The sequence below is a fragment of the Bos grunniens genome, chromosome 2, assembly GCF_055505025.1.
Source record: "Bos grunniens cultivar Pamir isolate PY7600 chromosome 2, Bosgru_T2T1.0, whole genome shotgun sequence".
NCBI lineage: Eukaryota > Metazoa > Chordata > Mammalia > Artiodactyla > Bovidae > Bos > Bos grunniens.
Window position 1 is genome coordinate 104,733,258 of NC_141166.1, and position 18,128 is coordinate 104,751,385.

The window sequence follows — 18,128 nt, forward strand, 5'->3', positions numbered from 1 at the left end:
ATGCTATTTTCAGTAACTTAACACTAAGCCAGTTTTATGACAGAATTTCCTTCAGTGCCTTTATTATTATACAGGTTAGTAGGTGAGTCTCTGCCAAAGAGACCTTGTCTTTCATCTTCGTATGCCAAGCACCTCTCATAACAGGTTCTCAATAAATGGTGCTCTGTATGGATGAATCAAATGATAGAAAATAAACAACCATTAAGTAATAGGCAAATTCTAACTAACTCAGAAAACTCAAATATGAACAGTCAGAATTTGCTTTTAACAAACAAAGAAATGCATGTGGCACCCGTCGCTTCCTTACTGCTATTTTGCCTACAGAGTTGTGGACACATGTATCTTATTCATGATTATTTGGGGAGCCAAAGCATATCTTCCAGTGCAAATGAATGTATTTGAGGGCAGATTCTCCCTGGTCTCTCATTAGTTGTCAAGAGTGACCTAGAGGTATTTAACCTTAAGGACAGAGTTTTTCATTTGCATAGTTTTGTCCTGATCTCTGTCCTGACTAACCAGCCCAGCTTGCCTGTCTGGGAGTCGAGATGAGCAAGGAGAAAAAAAAAAAAAAAAAAACCTAATTAAGCTAGTTTATACACTTTAACATGTCTGGAAAATGGTAGAATTAATGGCTGCAAACCATCTCTGATACTTTAGTCAAGGAATCACTTTTTTTTTTTTCATTTTCAAATGTGCCTATGGCAAGGAGGGAAAGAAGAGGCCCTGTGAATTCAGCCCCACATCTCCCTTTGTGGTAGCTGTTAAGCCAGTGTATTAGCAAGAAGGAGAAAGGATAATAGGGTTAGTAATTGGCAGGGCTGTCCAACTACAACTCCTCTCTCTCCTACCACTTGGCCCTGCCCAATTTATCTCTTCCATAGCCCCTTGATGCCTCATCTCTTCTCCAAACTTTTTAAAAGTTGCCCCCTGTATCTGGTAGCTTGTTATGTAAGGATATTCATCAAAGCTCCAACCTGAATGTTCTTCCACTTGTTAAATCAATATTAAAACAAGAAAGAACCCCTAGTTTAAAGCATCCGCCTCGCCATTGCCCAGCTGGAGGGCCACCGCCAATGGGAAGTGGCGAGCGAAAAGTATAATTAAAACTTAACTTTCAAAAAGATCTCATAGTTTATGCTCGGTAAGAAGCTCTTTTCGCCACGTGAACTTTCAGGTGGCCGTTCTGAACAAAACAGGTGTGGATTCCTTTTATGTGAAACCCTTAAGATAACTTAACATGGTCCTTTGCAGTTTAATTTATCATAAATTCTGGCACCATTTATCACTAAATGCAAAATGATGAAGAAATGGCTCTATTAAATCTGAATAACTATTGAATTAAAAAGCGGTTAAATGAGTTGAGGCACATAGCACTGTTAACAATATGTGGAAGTGTGTTTGGCTGGAATAATTACTTTCATAGTCATCATCTGAAGAGTCTACCTTTGGAGGAATATGTTCAAAACTTCACATCGTGATTCCTTGACTAAATCCATATGCACTGCTAATGTACTTTTAAATTTATTTCACAGAAAACAGGAGGAAATGCCTGGTCTGAAACTCTTCGGTATCAAAACAAAATTTCTCTATTCAAAAGTTGAAGAAAAGGACACTTTAAAATAGGTATGTAAAATAAAATAACAGATTTAAAGTAAATATATTTTACTTTCCTAACTCGTAATCTTTCAGAAATGGCTTTGTAATGTATCCATGTATTTTAACATTCTAATTTTTTCCAACGGCAGTTCTCCAAAGAGAAGTATTTTAACATAGCCTAGCACATGCACAACACTTTAAAAATAATAATAATAAAAAAGATTGGCTTAAACACCTAAAGGATGGATTTTTATGAGAAATTAGTAATTAAAACAGAAGGGGTGTTCAGAGGAAGGCTCTATCACATAATCTGTTTGCATTTATATTCCGAAGAACATTAACAAAAAATTGGACTTCAAATGCAAAAAATATATATGTGTGTGTCTAGGATCCATGCTGGTGGAGCGCTGCTACCCAGACATGTCCCCTTGAGGGTTTCAGTAGATAGTGCGAGTGTTCTTAATCCTTACCCACATGAGGGCACTTTCTAGTGTCTTTAATTATCACCCTGGTATTGTGATTAGAAACAAAGACTTTTCAATAGTAGTGTCCTATTGCATGTTTAGAGATATTTTTGTGTGAAATCTTTAATAAAAAGGATTTGTGAATGAACTTAATTAGCCCTGTTAAAAACATCCAGCAGATAGCAATTTCATGTCCACACAGAGAGTTGTGTCATGGCATGGGGGCAGGTTTCTTGGCTAGATTCTTTCTCTGTGAAAAGCAAAAGTGCTGTTTTTCAAGAAAGCAAAAGCTTTTTTAATATGTTTACCAAATACAATATCTGGTTTACAGAAAGCAGTTTTATGTTGTTTTACTGGGTTTACAGAAACATCTATAGACAGAATGCTAATTTACAGACACAGAGATAGAGAGACAGAGACAGAGATACAGAGAGGTATATTCTTGAATTCCAAAGGTATTCCAAAGACATACCTTTTTCTTTATGTATCTAATTTTTAATGGAATCTATATAACTATGCAGATAAGAAAGCACATACCAATAATATAATATTGGTTCCTATAGTCTTTTGTTTTGTTTTCATGCACCCTTCCTCATCCTCCATTCTGCCAGTCCATCCACCCCAGGAAGGGAACTCGATGGTCTCTAGGTTATTATGTGCAATGGAGCAGAGAAAGAAAGAGAAGTCCTGACCATGGAAGTTAGAAGATTGAGTGGCGGGAGTAGAATACTTACATTTGAGTGAAAAGGGTAGTAGATCATTCTCTAACAACTGTTAGTAGTCTTTGGGGCTGTTAGATTATGGGATACTAGAAGATTTAAAATTTGGTACCCGCATCATTTTTTTTTTCCTTTCCAACTGGATTTTCTTTGGGGGTGCTTTCAACTTGGGATGTGGCCTTTAATTATACAAAGCAAAGGAACCTCAGGAGAGGTTTCAGATGAGGGAAAACTATTGAAATGGCTACTAAAATTAGAAGGGTGGGATGAACTGGGAGATTGGAATTATATATATACACTGCTATATATAAAAGAGATAACTAATAACTAATGAGAACCTACTGTATATATAGTCAGAGAACTCTACTCAGTGTTCTATGGTGACCTAAATGAAAAGGAAATCCATAAAAGAGGGGATATATGCATACAGATAGCTGATTCACTCTCCTGTACAGCAGAAACTAACATATTGCAAAGCAACTATAGTGCATGCATACTCAGCTGCGTCCAATCTTTGTGACCCTATGGACTGCAGCCTGCCAGACTCCCCTGTCCATGGGACTCTCCAGGCAAGAATACTGCAGTGGGTTGCCATTTCCTCCTCCAGGGCATCTTCCCAACCCAGGAATCAATCCTGCGTCTCCTGAATTGGCAGGCAGATTCTTTACCACTAAGCCACCCGGGAAGCCCATAAAAGCAACTACAGTCCAAAGAGAATTTTTAAAAACTTTGTTTGCTTGTTTGTTTCTTTTCTTAGCTTTCTATTGTAGCTTCATTGTCCTAGTTTAAAAAAAACAAAGCAGATAAGGATGCAGGGATAGTGATAGTAATCTATCTGAGAGTTAAAATTACGCATTTGTCTGGGTCTTCCTTGTGTTGTGCTGCTGAAAGTATGTTTTAAGCGAAAAATTCTCCAAGTACAGATACTGAGGAAGCCAATTAAGGACTACCACCCAAACTAGAAACTTAGAACTCATCTCCCCAGTGGTTAGAAAAACTCTAAAGGCACCCTCCCCTACTCCTGCCCCATACACCAAGATTCCTGTCTTTTGGTTTTTCCGTCAAATGCTAATCTAGGAACTTCTGTGAAGGGACTTTGCATACGGAACTAAGGTATAATCATCAACTGACTTTAAAATAGGGAGAGATTCCAGGTAACTGGAGAAGAAAATGGCAACCCACTTCAGTATTCTTGCCTGGGAAATCCCAGGGACAGAGGAGCCTGGCGAGCTATAGTCTGTGGGGCAGCAAAGAGCTGGAAACTACTTAGTGACTGAACAACAATATAAAATTTTAAGATCATAAACCCATAATTTATAAAAATGGTAAGCAGGTCTGTGAGTGAATAAAAATTTCCCACACATTCTGCAAAGTGGAAAACGGATAGATGACTGGCAGTTCATGAAGTAAGACAAATAAGATCCTGCCTCAGTCTTGCAGCCAAAGGGGCAGCCCATAAACCCAGCAAAACTCCAAAGAAACCTGGGATTCAAGAGGGCAAAGTGTGGTTGAGAGTGAAAAAGAATAAGAGGTTGAAATCATGAGACTTAATGAAAAGTCAATAAACATAGCAATTGAATTCCCACTTCTACTCCCACTTTTCTGCACAAAACTGTAGCAGCCAAATGTTTAATTCCTGGGGGAGGGGGGAATGGGGACAATAAGAACAAAACTAATGTGCTACTTAAAGGATGTGAGCAAACTCCCTGTGGAAAGTAGGGCAGCTGGTGTTGATCTGGAGCTCATCCAGCAGAAGCATTTCCATTTTGGACTGTGGGAGACCCAGTGGCTGATTCACTGAAAGCTCTCCACGTAGTGCAGTCTGCCAATGGATGAGCAGATTTTCTCTCATTTCACTCTTAAATATGAATACTCTACTAAGCATCACCAGATATTTGATGAAATTCTACAAAATGAAATTTCAGAGGAAACAGAGATAGCTCAATGAATACAAGATTTTCTTTTAAGCTAAGCAGTATAATCAGGAAGATTTAGACAGTACTATAAGCATTAAAAAAGGCATGATGCTGTTAAAAGTAGAGAAATCATAGAGGAAAAGGAAGACATGTTAGGGACCAAAAATTTGATTACAAAAATAAAAACAATCTTATAGATGAGTTTGAGGAGAAAATTAATAGTCAAGAAGTTGAACAAAAACATAAAATCATAAAATATGAGAAAAAATATTTTAAAGATATAGAGGATTAATCCAAGAATTCTAACATTTTATTATGAATTCTAGAAAATAATAGCACTAAAAATAAGAATAAATGATTAAATAACAATTAGAAAATTTCTCACAGCCAAAGGGCACAAGACTTTAAATAGGAAGTGTGCAGCATGACTAATGAAAAAGAATCAGAACTTGATATATGATTATTGATTTTAGAAATGGAGAGTCAAAAAATTAAATACTTTCAGAAAAAACAGATCTCTTAATGAGAATCAGGATGTCATCAGAGTTATCATCTTGCAACAGATACCAGGAGAAGGAAAACAAAGCTTCACTGTTCTGTGGGAAATAAATACCAACTTAGAATTACATACCCAGCCAAATTATAATTCAAATGTGAGGTTAGATATAACTATAGTTTCAGACATGAAATATTAGTTTATCTCCCACATTCTTTCTTCTGACACCGTTTAAGATTTGTCCTACCTAAATAAAGGTGAAAATATAAAAAAGGATAATCTAATAGTCAGGAAACAATAGGTAAAATTTGGAGAGCAATAAAGAGAAGTTGCAAGGTGACAGATGTACCCAAACCTGTGTGTGTGTGTGTGTCTGTGTGTGTATGTGTGTGTGCTCAGTCATTCAGTTGTGTCCTCATGGACTATAGCCCACCAGGCTCCTCTGTCCATGGGATTCTTCAGGCAATAACACGGAAGTGGGTTGTCATGCCCACCTCTAGGGGATCTTCCTGACCCAGGGATTGAAACTGAGTCTCTTGAATTTCCTGCATTGGCAGGCAGATTTTACCAGTTTGCTACCTGGGAAGCCCTGTTCCCAGACCTAGGGAGATCTTAGTCCAAATGCGAGATAAAAGAGACAGGCTTCTAAGGGGAAATAGAGAGGGAATTTCAGGAATTTTCTATTCTTAACAATTGGAAGTCCTTAAATTTGCATCAAGGAATTCTTTGGTATGCTAAAAATGCATAAAAAAGAAAGGCATTATGAAACCCAAAGAACTTGTTTAATAAAGATAATATATCTGAATAATATACCAATGTTCATTTCTTCGTTTTGATGATTATACTGTGAGTATGCAAGATGTTAACAATAGGGTAAGCTGGGTGAAGGGTGTACAAACATTTTCCATACATTTTTTGTAACTTTTCTCTAAGGGTAAAATGAATTTAAAGCATCAAAAAAACTAAAGCAAAAAAGATATCACAGTTGTATGCTTTTTGAGTACAATGAACAACAAATACACAGTCAAGTCATAAATGGTAGGGTAACAGCATAAAGCAATTAGCAATTTAGCATGTGGTGTGACTTTGGTTTTGCCTATGTCAAAAGCAGTGTCACCTGAGTGAAATGACACCAACGTAGGTGATCAAAATGCCAAATATCCAAATCTTTAGCTGCTACCAGAAATTATCTCAGAAAATGTTGGGAATGGAATTAGTCAAAGTATTTACTGAAATAATTCAACATCTAGGAGATAGGTATGGAAATGGGTGAAAGTGTGAACAGAGAGGAAGATGTTTACATTGTTCACATTTTTTGTGGAAAACCAATGATAATCTGTTGGAGCTTCTATTCATGATTAATGCCTGCAAGATTGCTGCATCCAATTAGGTTACTATACTTGTTCCAGATTCCCCTTGAGGCTGGCAGAATCAGAAAAATAATAGCCAAGTCCAATCTTGACCAAACTTACTGCAAGTGTGTTATGCACAGAAGACATGGATCATATGATCTCTGTGAGACATGTTTCGAAGACAAGGCTTTTTAACAGTCCAGTGAAAAACTTGTATATGAAGTCAACTGTCACAAAGCGGATGAAGAATAATGTCTCTGATTTGAAGCAACTGTTTTTTTTAGCCCATGGAGCTAAAGGACAACGTCCAAAGAAAAAACTTGAATGTGACTTTCGCCATGATTGACAAAGACCAGAAGTAGGACAGTGGTGTGGAGCTCATGGAAGTCGTGGGAAACATAAAGGATCTTGACCACCATTGCGAATATCATAGTTGTCAACTGAGATCCTTTTTATCAGGAAACTGATATTCTTCTCTATGATAGAGACACTTGGGTTGAAGCCCCTTCTGACTCATACAACCTTTTCTGTTCTAGCCATTTCTTGTACCAACAATATGTGCTTTTATGTAGTTAATTATTGTACTAATACCATACCTCTCTTGGCCCTGCCTACAAAGACTAAAGCAATACCTAAAAGGATCAAATTGTTTCCAATAACTACATCCCAGAACAAAGTCTAAGCAAGCTGAAATAAATATATATATATATATATACACATATATATATATGATAGACAGCATATGTAATTTTTACCTTTTTGTGGTATACATATGTACCACAAAAAGGTATATACGTATACCACAAAAGGGTAAAACATGTATATATTTTATGTAGTTTGACTATATAAATATAATACATTATATGTAATAGATATAAAATATATATTTGTATGTAAAATAAATTTATATATGTAACATATGTAAATATATATGTGTGTACATATATCACATAAAAGGTAAAAAATACAATATGTACCATATATCCAATAACAAATTTATAGACATGCAAAGAAGAAAAACACAATATAATAAGCACAAAAATTAGGCAACAGAAACTGCCTTTGAAATGACACAGAGTATATAATTAGTAGGCAAGGATATTTTAAAAATGCTAAATCTGTATTCCATATATTCAATAGTATTTCTAAGAAAGATTGGACACATTATGTAGATACATGGATTACATAAAAAAGAGTCAAATAAAACCTCTATAAATAAAAATAATAAAGTTTGAAGTAAAAAATCTTGTTTAATAGATTCCTTCAAAAAAAAAAAAAGTCTTGTGAAATACCACTATCAGAAATAATTACCATCAATATGGTAGATTACCCTGCTAGTAATGACGCAATACACATGTATATGTGTACCTATGTTCAAGTAATTCTGTGTAAAGCAGTTTATATGTTGTTGTCCCTAAGTCATATCTGACTCTTTTGCAACCCCATGGACTATAGCCCTGCTTATTTAACTTATACACAGAGTACATCCTGAGAAACGCTGGACTAGAAGAGGCACAAGCTGGAATCAAGATTGCTGGGAGAAATATCAATAACCTCAGATATGCAGATGACACCACCCTTACGGCAGAAAGTGAAGAGGAACTAAAAAGCCTCTTGATGAAGGTGAAAGAAGAAAGTGAAAAAGTTGGCTTAAAGCTCAACATTTAGAAAACGAAGATCATGGCATCTGGTCCCATCACTTCATGGGAAATAGATGGGGAAACAGTGGAAACAGTGTCAGACTTTATTTTTTTGTCAGACTTTATTTATTTTTTGTGACTTTGCTCCAAAATCACAGCAGATGGTGATTGCAGCCATGAAATTAAAAGACGCTTACTCCTTGGAAGGAAAGTTATGACCAACCTGGATAGCATATTCAAAAGCAGAGACATTACTTTGCCAACAACAGTCCATCTAGTCAAGGCTATGGTTTATCCAGTGGTCATGTATGGATGCGAAAGTTGGACTGTGAAGAAAGCTGAGTGCCGAAGAATCGATGCTTTTGAACTGTGGTGTTGGAGAAGACTCTTGAGAGTCCCTTGGACTGCAAGGAGATCCAACCAGTCCATTCTAAAGGAGATCAGTCCTGGGTGTTCTTTGGAAGGAATGATGCTAAAGCTGAAACTGCAATACTTTGGCCACCTCATGCGAAGAGTTGACTCACTGGAAAAGACTGTGATGCTGGGAGGGATTGGGGGCAGGAGGAGAAGGGGACGACAGAGGATGAGATGGCTGGATGGCATCACTGACTCGATGGACGTGAGTCTGAGTGAATTCCGGGAGCTGGTGATGGACAGGGAGGCCTGGTGTGCTGCAATTCATGGGGTCGCAAAGAGTCAGACACGACTGAGCGACTGAACTGAACTGGACTGTAGCCCCCCAGACTCCTCTGCCCATGGCATTTTTCAGGCAAGAATATAGGAGTGGGCTGCCATTTCCTACTCCAGGAGATCTTTCTGATCCAGGGATAGAACCCCGTCTCCTGCATTGGTACATTTAATTGGCGTTAGAGTTAACAATGTAAAATATGTGAACAGATGACAGAAGCGCAAATATAAAAAGTTAAGAAAAGTTAAGGGAGGCTATGGCAGGTAATACCTTAGGAAATCAACGTGTGCTGCTACTTTTGAATGAACACACACGTGCACACACACACACAAGTATATACTGTGTAAAATTGTAGTGGAAAACTCTTACCAAAAATAATGATGTTTATCATTGGTAGAATGTAGAAAAGGAAGTGGAGGTGTTACAAATAATCATTATCCATTATAGCACATAGTAATCAATAATGGCTAAGAAAGATCAATCAAAACTAGATCTATTAAACATATTATTTATAAACATGTGGTGAACTCCAGAAAAATGGAAAAAAGGAGGAGATACAACGAATTCCCTCTATGATATAGATATAGGTGGTGCAAATTAAATTAACCTAAACAAGTGGGACTACAACACTGTCTAAAATTAACTATGCTGATAGTACATACAAATTAAAAAATGTGTATTTAAAATGTTTTCAACTGTTTTAGTTAGTTTATGGAAAATATGCTGAAGATTTAATAGTGGTTGTTATTTTAGCTATTTTGATGTTTCTACGTATTAATTGAAAATAATAATGTCATTCTTTTTCCATATTTGTGTCTAGAATTTCACTCTTGACTAACTTCTTTGGGCAATGGTGATAACCAATATAATTCCTGAGTTGAAGAAAACTTCTACTCTTTTACTCATGTATAAGCATGATACTGGTGTGTGCGTGAACATGCGTGTGTGTGTGCAGTGTTAATGAAGATGACAAGGTTTTGACAAGAGTTTTTGTCAATGAGAAAGTAGAATTTTATCATTTATTTGCTTCTTAAAAGTATCGTAATTGCCAGAAATAACATTGTAAATAATCAGCTGAAATATTATTGATGATTATTTTTAATCTTCAACAATTTTCTCCTCTATTAATAGTTCTGAAGTAGCCAATCAGAAAGCCTTTTTTTTTTTCTGAGAATAGAAACTCAATCTTATATAAGGGCAATTAACACCAAGGATGCTTATAATTAAGCTTCAGTTCTTCAAGCAAAGTATTAGCATACTGGACAGGTGACCTAGGAGTGCAAATCTCTAAATGGTTACAAGTAAGTTTAAAATTAATTTCCCACTAAGATGAATGGGAGTTTTTAAACATGACACCTGGGTTAATGCTATTGTTTTGTAGCACTGCAGACTCAAACAAGAGAGTAGGCAGCAGCTTCACTGAAGGAAGTTGTTTTCAATACAATCAAGGTAGATTTATAAACTCCTAAAGAAATTTCCCTTGGAGAAGGGAATGGCAACCCACTCCAGTACTCTTGCCTGAAAAATCCCATGGACAGTGGAGCCTGGTGGCTATGATCCAATGAGTTGCAAAGAGTTGGACCTGACTGAGCAACTAAGCACACAAAGAAACAAAGAAAAATTAACATTACTTTGTTAATACTGTTAAAAATGTTGCAAAACCATTTATTGAAAAAGAACATTTCTACTATTGTTTGTATAAAGAAGAATAATGTACTTGTCCTACAGATTATTTTTGTTTATAGGTCCAATATTTCATAAAGTGATTGAGGAAAAGCATTGAGATGATATATTGCTATAGGATTAATAAAGGCAAAGCAGGTAATTTATGAGAGGGAAGGAAGGGTTTTGGAAATTTGGAGGTGGGAGATCAGAATAACTGAATTTTAGTGGAAAAAAGATAAAGAACAGAAGATCAATTATTAGGGAATGGGGTAGAAAAACACTTAAGAAGTAAAATATTGAGGTAGGCCCACTTGATGAGGGTTTGTGTTGTAAATAACGTGTATCAGGTAGAAAGCTATTTAGAAACCTACACCCAAGGGTACATAGTATAGAACAGGCTGCTATAAAATAGGGCAATCCTCCTCTTCTTGGAAGTGGGACCACAACTGGGACTCTGAGTGTGGAGAAAAAAAAAAAATGAGAGATGCAGTAAGCATAAGGGGTTGGGAGTAAACCTTTATCAGAATTAGAATGAATGTCATTACCTAAGAATTAAGGAAAAATCTATAAGTTTGAAATAGATCACATATTTACAGAAGCAAACCTACTCTAAGCAGTAAGCTTATAAACTGCACATTGAGGCATTGAGGTGACCAGAATGAACACCTGACAAAATATAACCAATTTGGTATTCACAACAACATACATTTAAATATGTGTCATCTTTTCAAGGTGCCTTTGATTGTTTAGAAGCAGGCTATAAACAAATATTTAAGTGCAAGGACTGTATTTGGGAAACATTGGCACTGATAACAGGACGTTGTGGAGTGAAACAGAGAGGTAAGGCAGTCAATAAATGGAGCCACATAGAAAACAGAACTAAACTGAGCATCATGGAAACCAAGGAAATTTAACCATAAGATAAAGCCATGGCCAACAGTGTAAATATACACACATATCTCAGTTATCAAACATGTGGGACAGAAAAGATACTATATCAGTCATGGGTTGAGGAATATTATTCCCCTGGTGCGTCAGCTCAAAGGATAAAGTGTCTGCCTGCAACGCAGGGGACCTGGGTTCCATCCCTGGGTCAGGCAGATCCTCTGGAGAAGGAAATGGCAACCTACTCTAGTACCTTTGCCTGGAAAATCCCATGGACGGAGGAGCCCGGTAGGCTACGGTCCATGGAGTTGCAAAGAGTTGGACACAACTGAGCGACTTCACTTTCCCTTTCATTTTCCAGCCTGTCAACCCAGAGGGAGAGCTTCACATCAGACCTCCCAACATACTGTAGCTGGAAGTCAGTAAGGATTCCTGAATAGGTAAGATCCTAGGCACAATGAGCTGGGCGTAGATAGTATCTGTCATGCTAAAGAAAACATTATTTTGAACGGAGGGGTTATGATAATATGTATTCTTAAAAGAATTATCAAGATTATGTCAGTATATGTTTAACATTATCCATCTTGTGATTGTCTTTGACATGTCATGATTACATAATGGGACTATCAAACTAGAGGTTAAGATGATCCAACTAAAATTATCTTACAAGTTCATATATCTCCTAGTTGTGATTTAACATTCTATGTGAACTTGCCAACAGGTTAGGAGGATTCAGTATTCTAATCATGGTCACATTTTTTTTCTTGGTTGGTATGAACATGTAGGCATCCTGGATGATAGAACCCTCTCTTTGATTTTAATCCTAGTTAGTTACACTGAGCGGAGAAGACAATGGCACCCCACTCCAGTACTCTTGCCTGGAAAATCCCATGGATGGAGGAGCCTGGTAGGCTGCAGTCCATGGGGTCGCTAAGAGTTGGACACGACTGAGCAACTTCACTCTCATGCATTGGAGAAGGAAATGGCAACCCACTCCAGTGTTCTTGCCCGGAGAATCCCAGAGACAGGGAGCCTGGTGGGCTGCTGTCTATGGGGTCACACAGAGTTGGACTCAACTGAAGCAACTTAGCAGCAACAGCAGTTACACTGAGACCAAACATTTCTGGAACCCTTCCTAACCCAATATCTGGATCTGCTAATCTGATTATCAGAACCAAGAACTTGAAGGTTCTAGTGAGGATTTATTACCCTTTCAGTAATTTTCTTGACAAAACACAGCCTAGCGAGCACATGTGGAACATAGCAGTTTCCAGTGGTGTATGTGTATTTGTACATGCAAAGACACTGTCACACCCAAACCCATTAAGTTTTCTTTGCTTTTTTGGTGGCTCAGATGGTAAAGAATCTGCCTGCATTGCAGGAGACCCAGGTTCAATCTCTGGGTCAGAAAGATTCCCTGGAGAACAGAATAGCAATCTACTCTAGTATTCTTGCCTAGAGAATACCATGGAGCCTGGTAGGCAAGAGTCCATGGGTCACAAAGAGTCAGACACAGCTGAGTGAGTATCTGTTTCACTAATGTCAGGGTAGACTTTATATTTCTTATGAACCTTAATGTCTGTTTATTATAGACTTACATGAAATCACATCAGGTATTTTTTTCTCAGTATGATATGGGTGTCTAAGTTGGTAAAGAATCCACGTGCAATGTAGGAGACCCAGGTTCAATTCCTTGGAGGGGAAGATCCCCTGGAGAAGGAAATGACAACCCACTGCAGTATTCTTACCTGGAGAATCCGATAGAAGAGCCTGGTGGGTTACAGTCCATGGTGTTGCAAAGAGTCAGGCACAACTTAACGACTAAATCACATAAGTAGTTTTATAGACTATGAAGATTTTACTGGCTATATTATTCTAGGGATTAATATTTTAATGACATTCTGAAGTGGCCTCATGTTTCTCCTTTTGTTCCAATCAATGTAAAAAAAATCACATGAAGCTTCCAAGAGAATTTATGAATGCTTTCAGTTCTTTAAATTTTATATTCAATATTACAATATGATATAATACATACCTAAGGAGTTGATGGATAACAATTGAATTATCACTATATTAATCATCTTCATTTGACTTCCATTACATAAAGTATTATACTATTAGGAATTTAAACTGTCTAGGACTTTTGTTACAAATATTTCTGAATCTTTCATAATGGAATATAAATTATAAAACACAAACTCCATTCTCTCTTCTTGTCTTCTAGTTTAATTAAAAGGAAGACTATAAAGACCTAAGAGATTGAAGTGGGATAAGTAGAAAGAGCCTGGCATCAAATATTACAGATATTTGAATAGATGGGGAAAAAAGGACTTTTGAGGCTGAAGAGGAAGGTAGGGTAGGTTGATGAAGAGATGAATTTCACTGAGTATCAACTGTTAGATGAAAAAAAGAGAGAAAAGGAAAAAATTTCCCACAATATCTAATTTCTCTTGTATTACTAGCTCTGTTATCTTTAGGGGATTTAGTGTCACATATTTAAAATAGACATAATCATGATTTACCTGAAACTAGTGTACTCAAATAATAATTTCAAATCTAAATCAAGGATACTGTACCAATCGGAAATTGGAATTCATAGACCTTCACTGATAGTTAAAAATTAGAATATATTTGCAATTTTGAAGAGAGAAATATATTCAAAATTCTGAAATGAAACACCATGCAATGCTCAACTGATGTTAGTTTCTGATAATAATAAAAAAAGCAAAGGAGCTTGAATACCAAATATATTAAAATTACCATAATTGAATAACCTCTACCATATAGTCATTAAAAATCATGCAGAGCATGTAACTTTTTTATTGGCTTGGAATTTAGCCATTGCCCTCATTTTTAAATTTTAATGACTGTTTTAACCCTTCCTATAAGGCTCAGAGAAATCCCATCTTCTTTTCTATAACAAGAATGTTCTATGGTAATATTAATAGAGGCATACCTGGTATATTTACAGTTGAGGAAAAGTTGCCTTCGGATGATCTAATCATATCTTGACTTTGGTGTTATAGATGAAATTAAAGACTATTGCCCCTATAGAAATCTTCTTGGATTAAATATTATGCTTAGAGTATGCAATCCTTCTCCTCTGTGTATTATAGAGCACATATTATAGAATATGAATTAAAAATATATTTTATATAGAAATAAGTTATATGTTCTGAGACTCAGAAAAATGACAATGCAGTCAGGAGCAATACGTATTATCTCACATGCAGAAACTGATTCTAAGCAGTGGTTTATTTAGATAGAAATAGAAGGCTGAAAACATTATGAGAAAATCAGGTATTCATTACAAACACATAATAAACCCTTCAAATATGCTAGACATTGTGTCACAGGCTGAAATACAGATATGAATATGATTCAGTTTTTGCCTTCTTGGAAGCTAGTAGATAGGAAAATAAGAATGATTATGTAATGCACTAAATGCAATGACAGAGATTTATACAAAATTGTAAGGATGCAAGTCTTTCTCCTGGTCCTTTTTAGTATGCGTGCACCTAGATCTTTCACAAATAATGGCAACCTTTCTAAGATCCCAGAAAAGGGCAGCCAGGGTGGGGATGGTCCATAGCCTCCCTTGGAAATGGATTCCTATATTAAATGTGCTCTGCTGTCACGTTAGGCTTCTTTGAATTCCCTGGGGATCGTTTTCTTTCTCAACAGGGGAGTTGATTCAGTGATCTAATTAATAGCACATTTTCATGTTGGAAACGATAAGTACAATGGTTGCCAACTAAGAGATATAATTTGGCAGCAATGCGCAAGAGATCATGATCTTCAAATTATGTTACTTCTTTGAATTAGTTAGAAGACAATGGGAATAAATGAAGGTCTAAGTATAAGGCCTAACTGCCATCTCCAAGAATGTAGAATTAAATGTGTAATCTAGGTTGCTATTTTGTCCCATATATATCAGAATTGGGTTAATTGAACAAATTATTTTTAAGGTTTTTCTACAATAAATAGGATCCCAAATTAGAGTAACAGTGCAAAACCTAGTAACTTGTTTATAGTAAAATCATCCTTGTAGAGAATTTATTTAAATTTCTGGGAAAACAAATATTTAGAACTAACTGTTCTCAGAACCTGTTAAAAATTTGCACTAGCTATGTATAATATTCCTTTCTCCTATTGATAATCTCTTTCTTTTGTCAAGCTTAATGTGAAACAAGATCTTGGTGGTCGTTTATGAGTATCAGACAGAGTTGAAAATAATTCCTTCAGTTCTCAATTTTTTCCCACCACCTCATTGCAAAACAAAAATTTCGTTGCTTGATGTATCACCCATTTTACAGTGAATGACCCTGCCTTGAGGTGACATTATAGATTGGTGACTCTTTTTCAAACATATAGTATAGCGACCCCATGGACCGCAGCCTACCAGGCTCCTCTGTCCATGGGATTCTCCAGGCAAGAGTACTGGAGTGGGGTGCCATTGCCTTCTCCGTTCAGTATATTAGAACAATCTAAAATTATATTCTTCTTTTTTAATATGTATATTGTGACTGACATATACATACTACTGTATATAAAATAGATAACTAATAAAAACTGTAGAGCACAGGGAACTCTACCAAAGCTCTGTTATGGGAAAAGAGTCTAAAAATAGTGGATATGTGTATACATATAACTGATTCATTTTGCTGTATACCTGAAAGTAACACAACATTGTCAATCAACTATACTCCAATATTTTTTAAAAATATATGGTGTTTTGCTTGTATTTAGCAAAATATCACTTTGTGTCTTGTAATTAACAGTATGCAGGAATACTTCAGAGATATTGAAGGTTTGGTTCAAAAATTGCAATAAAGTTAATCACACAAATATTTTGGTTTCCCAGTGCATATAAAAGTTATCTTGACACTATACCATAGTCTTTTAAAGGTACAAAAGCATTATGTCCCAAAAAACAATGTACATGTCTTAATTTTAAAATACTATATTGGTAAAAAAAAAAATAATAATGCTAGCCATTATTTGAGCCTTCAGCTAGTCATAATCTTTTTTGCTGGTGGAGGGTCTTGCCTTGATGTTGATGGCTACTGACTTATCAAGGTGGTGATTGCCTAAGGCTGGGGTGGCTGTGGCAATTTCTTAAAATAAGACAACAGCAAAGTTTGTTGCATTGACTCATGTTTCCTTTCAGGAATAATTTCTTTGTGACATGCAATGCTGTTGGATAGCATTTTATTCATAGTAGAACTTCTTTCAAAATTGGAGTCAATCCTTTTAAACCCTGCTGCTGCTTTATCAATTAAGTTTATATAATATTCTAAATTCTTTATTGTCATTTCAACAATCTTCACATCTATATCAGGAGTAGATTCCCCTGTATTTGCTTATCCACAAGAAGCAACTCCTCATTTATTAAAAAGTTTTACCATGAGATTGCAGCATTTCAGTCATATATCCGTATCCCATTTCTAATTCTAGTTCTCTTGGTATTTCTACCACTTCTGCAGTTACCTCCTCCACTGCAGTTTTGAACCCTTCAAAGTCATCTATGGGAGTTGGAATCAACTTTTTTCCAAATTCCTGTGAATGTTGATATCTTGATTTTTTTCTCATGAATTATGAATGTTCTTAATTGCATCTAGAATGATGAATCCTTTCCAGAAGGTTTTCAATTGACTTTGGACAGATCCATCAGAGGAATCACTCTGTGGCTATGGCCTTGCAAACTGTATTTATTAACTAAGACCTGAAGGTCAAAATTAGTCCTTGATTCATGAATGGATATTTTGTTAGCAGTCATGAAAGCACTAATCTTATTGTATTTTTAATTCAGAGCTCTTGGGTGACCAGTCATGTTGTCAATGAGCAGTAATATTAATACTTTAAAAGTACTCTTTTTTTTTTTTTTCCTGAGTAGTAGTTCTCAACTGTAGATTTAAAACATTCAGGAACCATGTTGTAAACAGATATGCTGTCATCAGGCTTTGTTTTTCCATGTAGAGAGGATAGACAGACTAGATTAAGTATAATTCTTAAGAACCCTAGAGTCTTCAAAATTGTAAATGAACATTCATTGGCTTCAACTTAAAGTCAACGGCTGCATTAGGCCCTAACAAGAGAGTCAGCATGTCCTTTGAAATTTTTCAGCCAGACATTGACTTCTCCTTTCTAGCTATAAAAGTCCTAGGTAGTCATCTTTTTTTCCAGTGGAAGGCTGTTTCATCTATATTGAAAATCTGTTATTTCATGTCAGTGATTATTTCATTAATCATCTTAGCTAAAACTTATGGATAACTTGTTGCAAATTCTACATCAGCACTTGCTGCAACATCCTATATTTTTATGTTGTGTATATGGCTTCTTTCCTAAAACTTCATGAACCAACCTCTGTGAGCTTCAAACTCTTCTTACGTAGCTATCTCACATCTCTCAGCCTTCACAGAACTAAAGAAAGCTAACAGCTTGCTGTGGATTAGGCTTTGGCTTAAGAGAATGTTGTGGCTGGTTTGATCTTCTATTTAAACTACTAAAACTTTCTTCACATCAGCAGTAAACTGATAACCAGTCAGTGCAACAGTCAGAACATTTCTAACGTCTATCTGTTGAACCTGCTATCTCATGTAGGTGCAGTTCATGGCATCCCAAAGCAATTATGTGACATCAAAATTCACTGATCACACAGCAGCATAACAAATATAATAATAATGAAAAAGTTTGAAATATTGTGA